General features: G+C 35.6%; 1 protein-coding gene and 1 pseudogene across 3 annotated transcripts in view; one reads left to right on the forward strand and one right to left on the reverse strand.

The window, feature by feature from the left end:
• NAALADL2 (N-acetylated alpha-linked acidic dipeptidase like 2) overlaps nucleotides 1-16,276 on the reverse strand; it is a 1,067,904-nt gene that overhangs the window by 168,018 nt on the left and 883,610 nt on the right. The gene's annotated exons all lie outside the window — the stretch shown is intronic.
• Nucleotides 8,300-9,466, forward strand: LOC101521164 (nucleophosmin-like; annotated as a pseudogene).

The following is a 16,276-nucleotide window of genomic DNA, read 5'->3' on the forward strand; positions in this document are numbered from 1 at the left end:
TCATTAGTTTATCTGCAATAAAAGCAAAAGTAAAAGAAAAAAACATTTAAAATATATTGGCATTGGGGAGGGTGTTCCCAGACCTTATAGAATTGTACCATAAAATTGAAAATTTAAAAAAAGGTTAAAAAAAGTTTTATAACATTCTGCATTTTTTTAATAGAATTCAACCACAGTAACTTTTCAGTGCTTCTTTTGTGGTGGATACATTTTTTCAATGGAAATATATTGATTGTGGTAAAAAAAAACATATACATATTAGCAAATGTGTGGAAACTTTGGAATATTTGTGCACTCTGTGTTGGAATGAAGAATAAGACAGCTGTTGTGGAAAACACTATGATGACTCCTTAAAATCTTAACAATAGCTTTCCTGCGTGATCAAAAAAGTTAACTATGAGATATAAGACCCTATCCATCCAAAAAATGGAAACAGGATCTCAAGGCAATAGTTGCATTTCCATGTTCAGAGCAGCATGACGAACAGCCCAAATACAGAAACAATTCCTGTCAGTGTATACATAAATGTATAAACCAACTGTTCATAAACACCAACAAATAAATACAAAGCCAAGGGAAATTTTGACTTACACCACAACATGAGTGGATCTTGGAAGTATTTTGTATGTGACATAAGCCAATCACAAAACAAGTACTATATGAGTCTATTTATACGAGTAATTTGAAGTAATCAAAATCCTGGAGACAGAAGATAAAAGGAAGTTCCTGGTGCTAGGAGCAAAAAGAATGGGGAGTTATTGCTTAATCGGTATAGAGTTTCAGTTTTAACAGATGAAATAAATGGAGCTGTACCACAGCATAGTAAGCTAAGCTTCCATATACAGTGCCTGCAGTGCACAGTGACACCGGTTTATGTCCTATTTACTCCACTTTGATCCAGCTCCCTGCTTATGTCCCTGGAAAGCAGCTGAGGCTCGCTCAAGTCCTTGGTCTTCTGTACCCATGTGGGAGGTCCAGAACTAACTCATGGCTTTGGATATACTCAACTCTAGCCATTGCAGCCATTTGGGGTCGTAAATGAGTTGATGGAAAATCCCTTTCTCTCTGAACCCCACCTTCCAAATAAAAGTAGAATAAAACTTTTAAAATTAGAGGTTAAATGATATCTAGACACAGAGGCTGGTGATGAGTAAGGAATATTTGAACGAACTAAATATTACTGAACTGCACAAAGTAATTTGGCACATTTTATGTTGCATGTATTTGACTACAACTTTCAAAAATTAGAAAGTATGAGGAAAAGACAATGATCGATAGAAATGTTATAGATGAATGAGATAAATGCACAACAATTAGGGGCAGCAATATACTATATTGGAAAAAGCTGCTGCCTGCAACAAAGGTATCCCACCTAGGTGCTGGTTCAAGTCCTGGTGATTCTACTTCCAATCTACCTCCCAGGTAGTCGCCTGAGAAAAGCAGTGGAATATGACTCACATGCTTGTGCCCTGAGAGATGAAAAGGCTCCGGGTTTAGCATTTGAGTTCTACTTCTTCTGTTCAACCAGGGGAACAAAAGAGCAGAGAGAAGATTCTCTCTTTTGTAACCCTAATGTTCAAAATAAATTAAAAAAAATAAATCATAGAAACAAATTAAAAGTAGGGCCTCGTTCCAGACTGGATCTTGTAGCAGAGAAAAGAGCTATAAAGAACATTATTGGACCAACTGGAGAAACTAGAATGGCAATATAAACTAAATGAAAATCACTGCATTAATACAATATCTCCATTCGTTGCTTTCATATTAAAATTTTATGAGACTATTATTCTTGGTGGGAAATATAAAATGATTTAGTAAAGGTAAAACAAATGAGATAATCAATTTACTCTGAAATTCATAAAAGATAAAAGTTGCATACACACTCTAACAGTGATATATAGGCAGAGGAAAAGAGATAAAGAGAAAGTGAGGGGAAAACCCACAAATGATGGGCAAAGAAGGAAAAGTGTCAAACATAGATGACTCTGAGTGAAGGGCATATCGAATTTTTAGATATCCGTGTTACTTGATGTTTCAGTTTCCAACACTTCTGTAGACTTAAGAAAATATTCAGATAATATGATCAACAAAACAAAACAAAACAAAACAAAAACAGAATTCAAGCACCAAAACCTCCATATGGAATTTAAAGCCCTTCATAGTTTATCTGCAGCCTGCCTTTCTTATCTCTCTGCAATGTTCATCACCTGATGTTGAAATTGATCATTTCCAAATAACAGCATAAATTTGTATTCAAGTTCTTAAACTTTGCAATCACCTGTATGTAGCAGCTATCTACTGCTGCCCAGAGCCCAATCCAAATTATCACACCTAGGCATGTTTACATTTGATCTTTATTATATCTAACTGAACTGTGTGTGTTTTTGTATCTGTGACTATGTGTTACACATATTGGAAAATATAAATTTATTTTTGTGATTAAATTTCAGAATATATTACATCCACATTATCTGTTAAATAAATTTGGAATCAATTATGAATTGACGCTATTTAATTACTATTTCATAGTAAGTGTATATAGAAATGGATACAATGACACACAAACATGCGAAGTAGTTTAGCTCTACCTGTCTCGTTCTGTTGAAGAGGAAGTTACAGATTACTTAAACTAAGGAACAGTAATACATACATACTAACAAAGTTCAGGTGCATCAGGCTCACATTTACACACAAATATTAACATATTTATTGGATTTTTATCAGTGACAGAAAATTAAATAAAGGTCAACGAATTGCATGGAAGAGAGAGTGCAATTTTTTAAAGCAAAAATGTCTACATTTTAATAATTACTACTCATAAAGTGATTCCTCAAAATAGCCATGACAATACATCTTTACTGAATGTACAGCTTATTGCTGAGTTTTTTTTAAACTACAATAAAAATCAGCAATTCAATTTTTAGTTTTAGTGTTTAGTGTTTCCGGAGAGTATTGGATTTATATGTTACAAAAAAACAGTCTGCTTACCCATGGTCAACTGCTGTGAGGGTGTATGTATAACCATGTCATCTACCGGCTTCATTTTTTACCAAGAACAATAAATATCTCTATGGGTGATGGTACTTGAAGTATTTTAAAAGGGATCACTTCTAGGCTTTTTGGCTAAGATCAAGTATTAAGCATTTTAAAAGGTACAAAAATCTCAAATGCCAAATTCTGACATTTTTAATGTTGGCTTAGTTCTATTAGCTTATTACTTCTCTCAAATTACCAAATACTCCATGTTTCTTACAATTTATAATCAATCATTTTATCTAAATAAAGAGGGATTATTCAGACCGTGTTCAATATAACTTAAAATTAATGGGAATCCTCTTACTGTATGCTATAAGAAAGCATTGGATAAATTACCCCATTTTGCCAAGTATATAAACAAGATATTAACAACAACTTTTGATTATATCTGAACACATGTGTATAAAATATTTAGATATTAGATATTGATGTTAGCTATTTCAAGCTTACTTTTAAAATTATGAGCAAACGGACATATTGAATAACAATATTATAATGTTTATTAAAGTAAACTTCAGCTACCTGAGAATTAATCATTAGAAGGCATTTTGAGATATGAAATGAAAAATGCAGTCTTTGTTTGCCCATATGCCTAAATTTGTCTTTCCTGAGAGAAAATTTTAAAAACTCTTTGTTCCAAACAAATTTTTATGTATCATAACTAGAAATGCAGATGGAAAGTTTAAATTAGGCGATGGTTGACAGGAGGGAAGACATTTGTTTTAAAGCTGTTGGAAGTGATTCAAGTTCAAATACTTTGAAAAGAAATAAATTCAATTTGTCACAGAATATAATTCCTTTGCACATGGTCTGGCTAGTTGGCTCAAGTTGAGTTCAGACTAAAATGTTTTTGTAGGCAAAAGACAAATGAGGAGTGGACAGAGTTGATGGATTGGCTTAGAAAAAAGACACATTTTAAACATCCAAAAGCTAACATAGTAAGATTTTCCAAATCTCTCCAAGAACTCATCTGATATACAGTGATAGGTTTTATGTATAAGAGGAAACATCTGCTAAGCAGTGATTTTATTCTTCTGTAACGTATGTATATATATTTTGAAATGAGAATCCTGAGACTTGACGACAGAAAGAATGTGTGTGTGTGTGTGTGTGTGTGTGTGTGTGTGTGTATTTAGGTAAGATAGATTTATGTACAAATATATATGAGGGTACTTCAAAATTCCATGATAAAATGAATTTGGGAAGTTCCTTTTAATAAAAATTTTTTTTGCAATGTATATACACAAAGTGTTTTCAAACGTTCATGGAAATGTTTTCTGACAAGTCTATGCATAAATTTATATTTATATCCAAAATAGACTTTTCTTTAAATTCTATTTTTGCAAACTTTTGGAATTCCTTAATGTTTATTAATATATGTTAGTATATAATGATTGGAGTAGTTTATTTGTATTTTTGGATATAAAATCCAATTAGGGAGAAAACATATTTGAACACAAATGCATTTTTTTTCACAAATGCATTTTAAATATACAGGTATATTTATAATGTCTCAAAGTACAATGATAATGTTAATTTTTTTCTGTCCATGAAATGAAAGTTAGAATCTTACAAATATTTTTCTCAGTTATTCTAAGTATCTATCTAAGCCTTCAAATTTATTAAGGGGTTATTCAAGTTCTCAAAATATTAAGTTGTCTATGATGACTGGTATTTCTTTTTATTGAAGCTAAATATTGTGTTAGGAACTGTGGAATACATAATCTGACTTTCACAAAGCTAATTGGTCCTAAGAGTTCCATTGATAAAACAATCAGATAATACTTTGTAGGCTGAATATTACTGTTAAATATTCACTTAATACCATTAAGGCAACTAAAGGTTATTTCTATCATAGTGCTAATTCATCCAAATAATAGTGCATACTACCATTTTAACCAGCAAGATTAGATGATATCTAAATCATGAAAAACTTACAAATGAACAAGGCTGTACTTGCTTTCATGATAACAACTACCTATGTTTAGAAAATTCAGATGCGCTTAATGTGCCTGCTCCTCTTCTCCTCTTGCAAAATTTCTAGTACTGTCCTCACATGGTTTAAAAGATGTTGTAATCAAATAACTGATGAAGAGCAACACAGATACTTTTGAAAATCCTTGTCAATATATACATTTTAGAGAATACTAAATTACTCCCTCGGCACAGGTTAAATCTTCAACCAATGTGTTTGCCTTGAAAATATATAGCGAAGTAAATTCCCTTTTGTAATGAGAAATAACCTGAAACACTTCTATGCACATGCATCTTGCCCATAGAGGCTTTGAGAAATCAGGATCAAGCGATCAATGAACACAGGCGCATTAACAAAGGATGACTACACTATAATAAGGGAAGCACACAGTTGACAACACAACAAAACACTAGGAGAAAGAACTTGGAGGAATTGACCCAAAGTCTATCTCTATCAATGTGGAAAAAATTTAGAGTAAAAATTTGGGGAAAGCATGTTGAAGTCAGATACCAAATGTAAGATTTTTATTTTGTGTTTACATAAAAGCTATACCAACTATATAAAAAAATAAAAGAATATCTGCGTGCATATCTGATAAGCACAAAACGGAGAGAAGGATCACTATATTCATGGATAGTTGGCTCCGGCCTGAACTGTTACTAAACATTCTTCCTAGCATAGAAAATCCTCTTATAACGAAGGAATATCTGTCACACAACTGCAGTTCTGAGATTGAAAAACACTCATGTGATATTTCATATAACAATTAGATAGACATCATTTTAGCTCACTTTGTATTTGAGGATTATACAGTCTAAATTTTTTTAGAACATAAAATGTAATAAGGCAGTGAGAAGCAAGCGGGTGATTCAAATCTAGCCTAGTCCACTCTCTTCAATCAGTGCATCCTAACTTAAAATGCTGAGCAGCATTCCTTGGTCTCCAGGGAATCTAGATAAATTCTCGCTTTTTTAAAAGATTTATTTGGGACTGGTGCGATAGCGTAGTGGTTAAATTCCTTGCCTTGCATGCGCCCAGGTTCCCATATGGGTGTGGGTTCTAATCCAGGCGGCCCTGCTTCCCATCCAACTCCCTGCTTGTAGCCTGGGAAAGCAGTCAAGGATGGACCTTGGGACTCTGCACGCGCATGGGAGACTTGGAAGAGCTTCTGGCAACCAGCCTTTGCGGTCACTTGGGGAGTGAACCATCAGATGGAAGATCTTCCTTTCTGTCTCTCTTCCTCTCTGTATATCTCCCTTTCCCATAAAAATAAATATATCTTTAAAAAAGATTCATCTATTTTTATTGGAAAATCAGATACATAGAAAGGAGGAGAGACAGAGAGGAAGATCTTCTGTCTGTTGATTCAGTCCCCAAGTGTCCACAATAGCTGGAGCTGCACCTATCCAAAGCCAGGAGCCCACAGCCTCTTCCAGGTCTCCCACTCAGGTGGCGGGTGCAGAGTCTGCAGGGTCCCAAAGCTTTGGGCCGTCCTCGAATTGCTTTTCCAGGCCACAGGCAGGGAGCTGGATGGGAAATGGTGCTGCTGGGATTAGAACCAAAGTGCATATGGAATCCCAGCACATGCAAGGCGAGGACTTTAGCTGCTACACTATCATGTTGGGTCCAGGATTTAGATAAATTCTAATGGTGTTGATTAAGTATAATACTTATACCTTAATTGCTATGATGACAGTAAGGATTTTTTCATCACAAATTAGTAGAGTGGAGGTCCCAACCAAAGACAAACTTAGTGAATTCTAGGCAAGGAAACATTTGAGCTGCACAAGTACAGGTGTATTTTACCCTTTACTTTCATGAAGATAAGAAGCTTGCTTTGAAAAGTGCTAATGAGAGCTGAAAGTTACCTTCAAGAAGTTATGCATATTTCAGAAGAAATAAAAGTCATTATGCATTCTCTTTAAAGAGGATACAATCTCGAAGTGTCAAAATCTTAAATGGGTCTACATATATTACATATAAATGCCATCCTTTAAAAATCCTTTCCATTTTTTTCCTTTTTAAATTAGCTTAGTGGACCATAGTATTACAATATCTTGCTTCAGCCTGTGAATAATGTGACAGGTAATTTTTCTGCTTCTTCTTGACTGTAGTTAAGTTTGACTAAACATTCAAAAACAACCTGTAAGGAGTACATGGTAAAAATAAATGTTCTATAAGCCATAGTAAAAAGCTACGTTCTGGAAAGTTAGCATAAAATATTGCATACCAAATTTAAACCTGTTATTAAATAATGCTAATCCTATGGAGATTTCATACAAATGTTCACCAAAATATTTTCTCAAAGCAAACTGATCATCTAATAATAATTTCAACCAACCTGTCATGTTTTTGGAGATTTGAATTCTGAACACTGAAAAAATGTATCTGGATATGTGGAGACAGAGTACAGTAAGTCTCTCTGCCTCCTGACAATAGATGGGCTCCCAGTGAAACAGTTGAAAATATTTTAACAGTACGGTGCTGGACTGTTCAAAATTGTCCATGCCTACAATGTCAGGAAACACTTCAGCAGTGGAATGATGGACTTACGACTGTTCATGAAGGACAGCCCATGGTAATACTAATGGGAAAATCAAATCAGGGAGCAGATTTGGGAAGGCAGACAGGAAATCCCAGAGCCTATGGAACTGTATCATAAAATTATATATATATATATAAAATCTGGATATCCTCAACAGATAAATAGCAAATACATAGCATAACTAAGAAACACTAATTATAAGGATTAAACTCCTTATACTTAAAGGGAATTGCAAAATTCAAAGAATGACATAAGACTAATAGTCTATTCCTGTGTCTATTGCCTTTTGTGGAACATGTGACTGCAAATATCATGAAAATTCTCTCTAAGACAGTATAATTTAGCTTCATTTACTGTATAATGATCATGATTAAATCTAAACTGTTATAACTAAACCACCATCTGGAACCATAGCAAATCAAGTTTCTATTTTCTATGATGACCAATCATGGAAAGCTTATGCGCACTTTTACTTCGCAAAATTGTATAGTAATGTGATTAGATAATCATGCACACCAATGAACCCAGCTAACCGGAACATAAACAAATGTACAGTGTGTCACTTGGAAATATTTCAATATTTTTCAGAGTCTGACCCAAACTGCTGGTTATTTTAAAAGAACCGGATTGAAATCAGACATACAGTATTAAGAATCTGCATTTTAAAAAGGGTGTGTCCCCTGGCTTGATTCCGTCCTCTCTCCGTCCGCCTTCTTTCCCGCCCGAGTTCGTCCCGCCGCCCCATGGAAGATTCGATGCACATGAGCTCCCTGGGGCCCCAGAACTATCTTTTCGGTCGTGAACTAAAGGCTGACAAGAATTACCACTTTAAAGTGGGCAATGATGAAAATGAGCACCAGTTATCTTTGAGAACGGTCAGCTTGGGTGCTGGTGGCAAGGACGAGCTGTGCATTGTTGAAGCCGAGGCCATGAACTATGAGGGCAGTCCAGTTAAAGTCACGCTGGCAACCTTGAAGATGTCTGTACAGCCAACAGTTTCCCTTGGAGGTCTTAAGATTGAAGTGTAGTTCGGGGCCTGTGCACATTAGTGGACAACATTGAGTAGCTGTGGAGGAAGATGCAGAGTCGGAAAATGAAGAGGAGGAGGATGTGAAGCTGTTAACTATGTCTGGAAAGCGATCAGCCCCTGGCGGTGGCGGCAAGGTGCCCCAGAAAAAAGTAAAGCTTGCTGCTGATGAAGATGATGATGATGAGGAGGAGGAGGATGAAGATGATGAGGATGATGATGAAGATGATTTTGATGACGAGGAAGCTGAAGGAAAAGCTCCAGTGAAGACAGCTGTACAAGATACTCCAGTCACGAATGCACAGAACTCAAGCCAGAATGGAAAAGATTCCAAACCTCAACACAAAAGGGCAAGAATCATTCAAAAAACAGGAGAAAACTCCAAAGACACCAAAAGGACCTAGTTTTGTAGAAGACATTAAAGCAAAAATGCAAGCAAGTATAGAAAAAGGTGGTTCTCTTCCCAAAGTGGAAGCCAAATTTGTCAATTACGTGAAGAATTGCTTCCGGATGACTGACCAGGAGGCTATTCAAGATCTTTGGCAATGGAGGAAGTCTCTTTAAGAAAATAGTTTAAACAGTTTGTTAAAGTTTTCTGTCTTATTTCATTTCTGTAACAGTTGATATCTGGCTGTCCTTTTTCATAATGCAGAGTGAGAACTTTCCCTGCCGTGTTTGATAAATGTTGTCCAGGTTCCATTGCCAAGAATGTGTTGTTCAAAATGCCTGTTTAGTTTTTAAAAGATGGAACTCCATCCTTTGTTTGGTTTTAAGTATGTATGGAATGTTATGATAGGACACAGTAGCAGCGGTGGTCAGACGTGGAAATGGTGGGGAGACAAATATACATGTGAAATAAACTCAGTATTTTAATTTAAAAAAAGGTGTGAAAGCACAGTAGCCTAGTGCTTAAAGTCTTCGCCTTGCATGCCCAGGATCCCATATGGGCACCAATACTTGTCCCAGTGAACATGCTTCCCAACCAGGTCCCTGCTTGTGGCCTGGAAAAGCAGTCAAGGACAGCCCAAAGCCTTTGGCCTTTGGGCAATGAGTACTTAGCGAGCACCTAGGCTGCAGGTGAGTGTGTAAGGAGTTATTCCAATAGCCTTCCCTGGACCCAGCGCGCCATTCCTTCTTCCTCACAGCTCATGAAGTTCGCGCCGGCCTAGCTATCCACCAATCGGATGTAACCTGGCTTTCCACCTGAATCCCACCTCCCAATCTTCCAGCCCCCTCCCCAACTCCGCCCACTTGCCAGTCATCCCTAGGCATTCACCTGCAGGCGCCAATCCCCTGGGGGCCTGCCCTCAATCCCTCCCAATCCCCACCCCCTATACCTGGCCGACAAAAAGGCTCCCCCAGGTGCGGCTCTCTCTCTTTTCCCGGCTCTTATCCTTCCCCCTCTTACCCCGCTCTTACCCCTCTCTTCTCTCTCTCTCTTCTCTCTTGCTTTTCTTTGCTCTCCCGTTCCCTCTACCCATTCCTGCTCCGTTGGAATAAAACCTCCAAAAGATACCTTGTTGCGTCTGGTGTGTTTCAGCTCACGGTAAAGAACCAGGTTGTGGGAATTAGCTGCGCGTAATAATATCGTAATATCGTATGAACTAGAACTCTAACAATCTTTTTAAATAACTAACAGAGTGGAGGTGAGCTGTGACTTTGCAAGGACTTATTGACCCTATGTGCACATGGCAGAAGGCCAAGTCAGCACTGGATGGAGGTGAAGTACTTAATTAGGGTCAGCTCCTTAAGAGGGCAGAAGCATATTTTTAGTAGATCTCCATCTTACACAGCTTAGAAACCCTTTCCTGTCTACAGAACTCACTTGGCACTGAGCTATGGATTCCTTGATTGTCCTTTATTTGCTAACACCCATGGATGCTTTAAAAGTTCACAAGTCCTTTGAGCACGGTGGATTAACATGGGTTAATCTGGTCTACAGCATGGTTTTTCTGGTCTTAATGTAAGTGCATCACATTCTGCGTAGTTTGTGCTTGATTAAATGCAACTAATTGATGATTTTAATTAATAAAGAAATACATCTTTTATCTTACCATAAAATAGCCATCCCCTTTCACTTCCAGTCTGACAAAGGATTTTAAGCAATATCAGCAAAAATCTTTTGCTTTAAGAGTTAAATCTCTTTAAAATATAAGTGCTCATGGTTTTAAGAAAAATGTTTTATATCACATATGAAAACTTGCAATGCAATAATAAAACAGACAAAATATAGATGTCAGGGGTAGGATTTTGATGAAGGAATCTGTAACTTCCACCTTGATACTAACCCTATCCACCCACCTACCCAGTTGAAGTGTCATTATTTCCCTTGGCACCTCCTAATAAATGGTACCAGGCAATGATAGAGTGCATTGTGGTATAAGTCTATTTTTCTATTGCCTTACAGGTTAATCATAGTGTAGTAACAGCACAAATGATTTTGAAGAGGTTGCATGCCCACTGGATAGAGACATTAATCATGTCTTGAGTCTCAACAATTTGTACCTCCTTCGTTCCTAAGTACACAGAAGTTCTTTGCGCAGCACTAAAAGCAAATACCTGCAATTTTTAAATTATGTCCTCTGAATCATGAAATACTGATTTATGTGCACTTTTAGCTCAATCATGTCACCTTGCCCTCTCCCACCTTCCTACAGATTGTTATGATCTTGTTGAGAATCTCTGTAAGCTACTTCCTTGCGGTAGTTTAAACCAGCATAGTGAAATTTTCACACGGCAACCTCTAAGACCTGCTAAGTTGGACATCTTGTATTTTCAATTTTCCAGCTTCAAACTTCAAACACTTTATACTTTTGCACTTTTAATTTAACTTTTCAAATGTGAGTATTCAGAAAACATGCATTTGCCAAAAAAGAACATATAATACTTTATGAATGTAATCATGAGACCAATTACAAAACTGTGAATTCATAATTTCTTATGCTGGTTTCTCAATTTTATATTGATGCCAATCTAAAAATACAACTTGTATTCAGATTGGGAGGACTATCTAAATAACCTTAACTATGTGAGTATATTCACTTAATGTGTAGCATCTATATGGAATAGCTATTACACAATAATAGGTCAATGAGTTGGTAAATTAATGCTGACTAAACTAATATCACAGAAAATCAATTGATGCAACAGATTTGTAAAGATCTTTTTCTTTAATGTACGCTGGGTAATGTTCACTTCCAGAGTAATCTAATGTTCGGCCTCAGAGCTTTTCAAAGGCACCATCATTCAGGAAGATCTTCCCTTAGCATGTCAAGAGACTTGAAGTAATTATACCTCAATCCAAATTTCATGTCTAAGGTTTTACTCCAGAAATAGAGAGAAAAGCACAAACCAAGTCTTAAAATGCTGAAAGTATAATTACAAATGCAAAGACATAATAATCAACAAGTAAAACACCAAATTAACATGAAACAATTACATAAGACACTACTGCATATTAAAATATGGAAAGATAAGTTAGTATTAACTTAAACAAACAGGAAAAACATAGATCTAACATAGTCAACATTCGATTATAAGTGGCAGACAAAGAGACGGTTCCAAACAGACAAGTATCAAAACATTAATAAAACGTATGCTCACACATTCTTCATTCATTTTGCAAATGTAGAACTGCAAGGAAACTCTGTGTGTTTCAACCAAAGACTAGAATTGGTTAGTTTTCTAATATAATATTTTATAATATCATGTCACATGTTGTAATTTTTGTAAGTCACACATTAGTATATTGTTTGATTAGAAACATGATACAAGAAATTTGAATTAATTTTGACTACATTTTTACCAATATTCTCTATTTAGTTTCAAATGCTGTAGCTAAGAATTTATGCTTTTCTGATTGAAATTCAAATGTGTAAATTCTAACATTTTTTTCAAAAAAAATTAAAAGATGTTTCTTTGTTCAAATTTTGTGTGTATATACATGTGATCATTTTGGCTCATAACTAAGATTCACTGGTCTGTAAGCTTTCCACAATAATACAGTTTCTTTTTTTAAAAAGATTCATTTATTTTTATTGGAAAGGCAGATATACAGAGAGGAGGAGAGACAGAGAGGAAGATCTTCTGTCCGATGATTCACTCCCCAAGCAGCCGCAATGGCTGGAGCTGAGCTAATCCAACGCCAGGAGCCAGGAGCTCTTCCGGGTCTCCCACGCGGGTGCAGGGCCCCAAAGCATTGGGCCGTCCTTGATTGCTTTTCCAGGCCACAAGTAGGGAGCTGCATGGGAAGGGGGGCTGCCGGGATTAGAACTGGTGCCCATATGGGATCCGGGCACTTGCAAGGCGAGGACTTTAACCACTATGCTATATCGTGAGCCAATAATATAATTTCTTAAATGTGGTTGATGGGTATGAGTTTGCACTTGAAGCTTGTACATGGTGTTTTTCAAGGTTCAGTTGTGCATTCCTTTGCTTGGAAATTCTGCTAAAATGAATTCTTGATTACAAGTATACCTCTAAGACACTGTCTGCTTAACTGAAGATTCATCATTTTGAGACAACAATGTACTTCTATCTATGCCCCATTGAAACTTGATATTTTGGGACATTTGAGGGCATATTAAAAAGTTCATATAAAAATGGAATGAGGAGTTGGCCTTGTGTCACCACAGAGTAAACCAACACCTGTGATACCAGCATTTCACACAGGCACGTGTTTGAGACGAGGCTGCTCTGCTTCTAATCCAGTACCTTGCTGATGTACCTAGGGAAGGAGATGAACAAAACTCCTGGTTGAACCCACTCTGTTGAGACCTTTCGGGTAGCGAAACCCTAAATGAAAGATTTTCTCTGTTTTTCCATTTCACCCTGTGATTTTGGTTTTAAAAATAGATACTTTAAAAAATAGAACAGAAACATGTGCATATTTTTATGCAAATGTTATCAATCTCTTGATAATACATTTGATTTTTATGCTGCACTGACTAAGGAAAAATGACATGAAAAAAGTGTGTGTACCTGTTCAGTACAGATGCAATTTTCTTTTCCAAATTGTTTCGATTCTGATTTCAATATCCATTATTGTGAAACACAACTCTAACAATGAACACAGTCGTATGAATACTTGGGTCGCAAATAAGAAATTATCTCTAAACGTGAAGTATATGCAAAGTTTCTAATTCTCTGTTAAGAATCACACTGAATAAAAATAACAAAATACTGATATACAGAACTGAAAATAGCCTTGTATATAAAGTTATTTTTTTCTTGCATTTGCCTACTTTTCAGGACTGCACAAACACTACATCATTTAGATTTAAAATGTTCTTCAGTGATAAGAGAAAATTGTGTCCGAATAATATCAGGCTAAAGCTATTGACAAGAGACTGCTGAAATCAAAATGTTGACAAAGACTGTGTTCTCTCATAGCAGAATTATCTCTTTTCATTTTAAAACACAGGGACCAAGGCATCACAAAAGGAGACTGAGGACAACCTGTATCCCGCTGGAGGATGTGTGTGAAAGCCAGAACTCTGAGAAGGAAACAATAGTAAGCTTCAGAAGCCCCAGGGCCTTTGCTTCAATCTACTTTTTGAAATTTTTAACATTTATGAGACTTTATAATTGCTGTGTCTTTCTGTGTAGGTTACATAGAATAACACCTATCTTAAGAAAGTCAGCACAAGAACAAAAAAGCTATAACCTTCCGTATACATAAGCCAGAAAATAGATGCAGAAAAACTAAATTTTCAGAAGCCATTAAAATGAGACTAAAAAGTTGTGGAGCTTGGAGACTGGAAAACAAATGGCATTCCTGGCCACAGTCATCATCCCCAGTGCATTGAGATCAAGATACGCCATTTTCTCACGGAGTTAGTAGTTTGGGCATATTGCTACCGGCACTGCTCTTAACATGTCAATTACACATCACAAATTAACTAAACTAGTACTCAAAATAATTTTAGATATAAAAATATTCTACTGAAAAATATTCTACTGAAATTAGAACAGACAAATTTATCTATCTCATCTTCCAAAATTAGCGTGGAAATGAAATTAAGAAAAATGGAGATAGAATAAATGCAGAAAATTAAAGCTATTATCCCTCAAACTACTTAGAAAACTACCAAGAAAATAAGAGAAGAGCAAAACTATGATTGCCTTTCATTTTTAAAAACTATGATTGCCTTTCATTTATGTTTGCAGCAGTTTGATCTCATCATGCTTTTTTCTATGTTTTTCATCTATTCACCTATAGTGTTTGAATATATAAATTTTAGAAGGTTAGAATCAAATTATAGACCTAGTTTTAGAACAGAACATATAAATTATGATAATATTGTTACATTACTTCTTGTTAACAAATTTGAGTCTCATTTTACTTTTTTTTGTACTTTTTAAATTATTATTCCACATGGTGCTTTTTACATTATTTCTATTTGGCTTTACCTTTACTATCCAATAGTTTTCTATTATATAAATGTGTGACAATTTATCTATTTTATTTTCATATCAATTGATATTAAGGGTATTTGATGAAGTTGTTTACTGTAATACTGCCCTCATCATAACTGCATATATTTCCTCAGAAACATGTAGGAGAAGGATTCTTGAAATAAATAGTAAGAAATAGCAGTCTTTTCAATGATGCTCGAATAAGATCTATAGAGTTGAGAATGTAAATAAAGGACAAGGGCAAGATTGGGACTGGAGACACAAAATTCAGATTGGATGTTAACAAAGCGATCACGTGGATGATGATGAGGATGTTAGTCCATGTTAAATGATGTCAACAAAATAGAGTTTAACAGAGCTCAGAAAAAGATGGCTCTTAAATTCTTATTGCAGATGACAATGTACTCTCTCTGAAAGAAAACTCTCCAATACAGGCATTGCTCATGCATGAGCTCTTACAAGACAATGTTCACATATGCAGATCTTTGTAAGTCTGTGAATGCTCTGCTTACTGGGCCTTTTTAAACTCAGTATAAAATTATAACTCATCCACAGCTGTTGCTTACCTAATAGTAAAAGGCTGACATATTTGGTTGGTAAGATATGAATTAAAGCTACTTCAAAAAATAACAAAAAGAAAAACTAAATGCATGTAATGTATATTTTAATTAGAGACCTATGAGTAATCATGAATAATAAATTCAATATGTAGCATATATGAATTTGAGAATATAGTTAACTCCTGGCAAATATAAGGCAAGCATCAGCATATCTCTGCTTGGAGAAAACAAACATGCAATACTTTAGGCCTGATCTTTTTAGTTTGGATTTTTCATATTATGAGTATTTTCCATCATATGGTTTAATAGTTATAAGGAATTCCCCTTTCTCCTTCCACATTTTGCCCCCAACATTTTCCCCCGTATTGTCACAACAGAATCATCCTTCAGCAACACTTACAAGGCCAACATTCTGCTATTTAAGTGCATCACGGTATTGTGGGTATAGGTAATGGTATAAAACCTAGTATCTTATTGTCAAGGGTTCACAGGTTTCTAATTAAAATTTAGCAGTTTCATTGGGAGTCTTCCTTTTATTTTAGAGTAGAGATGCATACTATCACATATTTTATTAGGATGTGATTCAATTTTTCTTGAGGATTGTCCACATATGTTTAAGAAAAAAAGTTGTCAGCTCAGTGAGTTAATCCTGAAAGTTGACTAAGCAGGAGCCAATCAAAATTACATTTATTAAACCTTCTTTGATATTTAGTGTC

The sequence above is a fragment of the Ochotona princeps genome, chromosome 3, assembly GCF_030435755.1.
Source record: "Ochotona princeps isolate mOchPri1 chromosome 3, mOchPri1.hap1, whole genome shotgun sequence".
Lineage (NCBI taxonomy): Eukaryota > Metazoa > Chordata > Mammalia > Lagomorpha > Ochotonidae > Ochotona > Ochotona princeps.